Raw genomic sequence first — 4,074 nt, 5'->3', positions numbered from 1 at the left:
AAATTCAAATTTTCAAATCAGGACCTGCACGGCTTCCCAGCCAATCATATATGTGTCCTGAGGCATTCAAATTTGCATATTGGGGCCTTCATGGCTTCTAAGCCAGCCAATCATATCTGAGGGCTGAGGAATTCAAATCCACAAATCAGGGCCTGCACAGCTTCCCAGCCAGCCAATCATGTATGTGGGCTCCAGGTATTCAAATTTGCATATTGGGGAATTCGTGGCTTCTAAGTCAACAAGTCATCCATGTCATATATCTCTAAAAATTCATATTTTAATGATAAATTGTCAACACTTGAAGATTCCCCCATCTCTTCTGAACAAAACGGTGTAAGAATGACCGCTCTAGCCCCTATGGTTAGGAAATTATGGTCATTTGTTTGAGGGGAATCCTCACTATGTGAAATAAACTGAAAGAAGCAGGTCTATGTCTCTGTGCTGCGTGTGTAAAAAGATGCACCTGTTTTGGCGGGAAAACGTAAACAGCCTCTCTGATTGGTGGATTCAAATTCAGCAGCTCCCAGGCTGACCTAGAAACTTAGTCCTCTCTCCCTGTGTGTGTGTGTGTGTGTGTGTGTGTGTGTGTGTGTGTGTGTGTGTGTGTGTGTTTAGTGGGAGAGAGAGGACCCTGCCCTTATTTGACAGCATGTCATTGTAGGATTTAAATTGAACATAGTTAGACTGGTTGACTGGATTAGAGCCTGTGTTTGTGTGTCCCTCTGTGCATTTGTGTTTCAATAAGTTATTACTATTCTGCTAAATCATAGTATTTCTGGTACTTTTCGGTACTTGTGCTAAACACAGTATTTCTGTTAAATCATAATATTTCTGCTTTTCATAGGATTTATGCCTAATATAGTATTTCTGCTAAATTATAGTATTTCTGCTTTTTATAGGATTTGTGCCTAACATAGTATTTCTGCTAAATTATAGTATTTCTGCTTTTTATAGGATTTGTGCCTAACATAGTATTTCTGCTAAATTATAGTATTTCTGCTTTTTATACTATTTGTTCTAAATTATAGTATTTCTGCTTTTTATAGGATTTGTGCTTAATATAGTATTTCTGCTAAATTATAGTTTTTCTTCTTTTTATAATATTTGTGCTAAAACATAGTATTTCTACTAAATGTAGTATTTATGCTTAATAATAGTATTTCTATATATTTCTGCCAGGTCCCCAGGCAGCCAATCCTCTGTGAGGACTGAGACATTCAAATTTTCAAATCAGGGCCTGCACAGTTTCCCAGCCAATCAAATAAGTGTCCTGAGGCATTCAAATTTGCATATTGGGGCCTTCGTGGCTTCTAAGCCAGCCAATCATATCTGAGGGCTGAGGAATTCAAATCCACAAATCAGGGCCTGCACGGCTTCCCAGCCAGCCAATCACATATGTGGTCTCAGGCATTCAAATTTGCATATTGGGGAATTAGTGGCTTCTAAGTCAACAAGTCATCCATGTCATATATCTCTAAAAATTCATATTTTAATATTAAATTGTCAACACTTGAAGATTCCCCCATCTCTTCTGAACAAAACGGTGTAAGAATGACCGTTCTAGCCCCTACGGTTAGGAAATTATGGTCATTTGTTTGAGGGGAGTCGTCACTATGAGAAATAGACTGCAAAAATCCTGTGTCTCTCTGTGCTGCTGCGTGTGTAAACAGATGCACCTGTTTTGGTGGGGAAAAGTGCACAGCCTCTCTGATTGGTGGATTCAAATTCACCAGCTCCCAGGCTGACCTAGAAACTTACTTCTCTCTCCCTGTGTGTGTGTGTGTGTGTGTGTGTGTGTGTGTGTGTGTGTGTGTGTGTGTGACAGAGAGATAGAGAGAGAGAGAGAGAGAGAGAGAGAGAGAGAGAGAGAGAGAGAGAGAGAGAGGCTTTTAATGGGATGATCTCATTCTAAGATTTAAATTCAATATATTTAGACTGGTTGACTGAATTGGATCTTGTGTGTGGGTCTCTCTGTGCATGTGTGTTTCCTCATGTGTACATATTTGTGATTGTGTGGCTGTAATAAATTTTTTTGCAGATTTTTGTCATTTAACAAGTATATTTGAGGGACCCTCAGCATGTTCAGCATTTTTTCAGCTGTCCATTTTGCTTTTCCAATTTTTCTGTTTAACTTATTACTATTGTGCTAAATCATACTATTTCTGCTTTTATAGGATTTGTGCTTAATATAGTATTTCTGCTAAATGTAGTATTTATGCTTAATCATACTATTTCTGCTTTTCATAGTATTTGTGCTTAATATAGTATTTCTGCTAAATTTAGTATTTCTGATTAATTATAGTTTTTCTACTAAATCATAGTACAGTATTTCTGCTTTTTATGGGATTTGTGCTAAAACAAAGTATTTCTACTAAATGTAGTATTTGTGCTTAATCATACCATTTCTGCTTTTTATAGGATTTGTGCTTAATATAGTATTTCTGCTAAATTATAGTATTTCTGCCAAATTATAATATTTGTGCTAAAACATAGTCTCAATTTAAAATTACAATATTCATAGTTCATCACAGTGTCTCTGGTAAATCACAATATTTCTGCTCTGTTGTACTATTTTTCTAAATCATAGTGTTTCTGTAATGTTTAAGTATTTTTGGCTAAATATATTCTTTCTGTTATCTTATACTATTTCTCCTAAATTCTTGTATTTTTGAGAAGTTATCATGTTTCTGGTAAGTTACAATATTTCTGCTAAATTCTGCTATGCTATTGTATTTCTGCCAAGTATTATGTTTCCTCTAAGATATTGCAGTTCTGCTAAGTTATTCCATTTTAGCAAACTTCTTTTGCTTCTGCAAAGTTTTTACAATTTCTGCAACTTTTCAGCTTTTTCAGCTACTTTTTGCATACAGCTTCAGCTTTAAGCATCCACACTGCATTTTCGCAGGAAATGCAAATTTTTCTAGTTTTTATTCAATCTCCGCACAGGATATGCTTGTGAAGATGGAATATGGGGGAGAGCAGAAGTGCGTTGAAGTTCCACAAAGTGATGAATGAAGGACATGCATATTGTATTGAAGAAATAAGTGATGAGACTGCTGTTATTTGCATTTACCATGTCAGACCTTTTGATAAACAAAATTCTAATGAAAGTGAGAACATGTACACTGTTACATCTTTCAGAAAATGTTTTGAAATTGTGGTGCACAGTTCAGAATAAATGTTTTTCAAAAACCATTGCATCTTTTTAGCAAATGTTTATTTCCAAAAGAAATTTCTAGAAGTTCAGAACAGTAAAATTCCCACTTTTTAGAATGAATTAGAAGATAACTCTTACGTAGTTAAACTAAAATACTCTTTGAGAGTTAATATATAAACTCTTAACACCAAGTGTTAAATTATCAACTCCAGACAGATTTGGTGTTTAACACTAAATCAGAGTTAATGTACCAACTCTCCAAAAAGAGTTAAATTAACACTCTCTGGTGTGGACCCATATAGACACTTTAATAGTGTTGAAATCAAATCCGACAGTGTTAATTTGGACATGCTGGATTTGCTGTGTATCAGTGAGCCTAACGACAGCCGTTAGCATCATTTCAGTGTTTCAGTCATAAAAACACTTCCTGTCTCTGTGGTGGTTACAGTGACATCATGCAGTTTGTGCTTTGACCTCCAGAGGGCGACAAATCAGCACAGACAGAGAGCTCCATTCAAACTTTGCTGCCATCAGTAATAATTCTTCAAATATAATCATCAGTGTTTGAGCAGTTATGATATCAGGGACAATCTAGACATGTGTGACAATACTGAACATGTCACATGACACACCTCAAACATCATGTGATCCACTCTCAGTCTGCACTTTCATTCATGACTTCAACAGGTTGAAATGAGCTTTGAACAAACATCAGTTCAGTGTTTAAATATTTAAACGCTGCAGGAAGAAGAACAACAAAGTGATGCATGATGTTTGTGTTCAAACAGGAAAACCAGCAGAAATAAATCACGACCTGCCAACAATATGGGAGTTTCTGAGGTGCACCTGAACGCAGCACACAGTGTTTCGATGCTCGTGAGTGTCCTCAAACGCCTCTCTGGGTGTTTCCGTCCTGC

The sequence above is a fragment of the Aulonocara stuartgranti genome (assembly GCF_965226115.1).
Source record: "Aulonocara stuartgranti genome assembly, chromosome: 3".
Classification (NCBI taxonomy): domain Eukaryota; kingdom Metazoa; phylum Chordata; class Actinopteri; order Cichliformes; family Cichlidae; genus Aulonocara; species Aulonocara stuartgranti.
Note: the sequence above shows the minus strand (reverse complement) of the source record.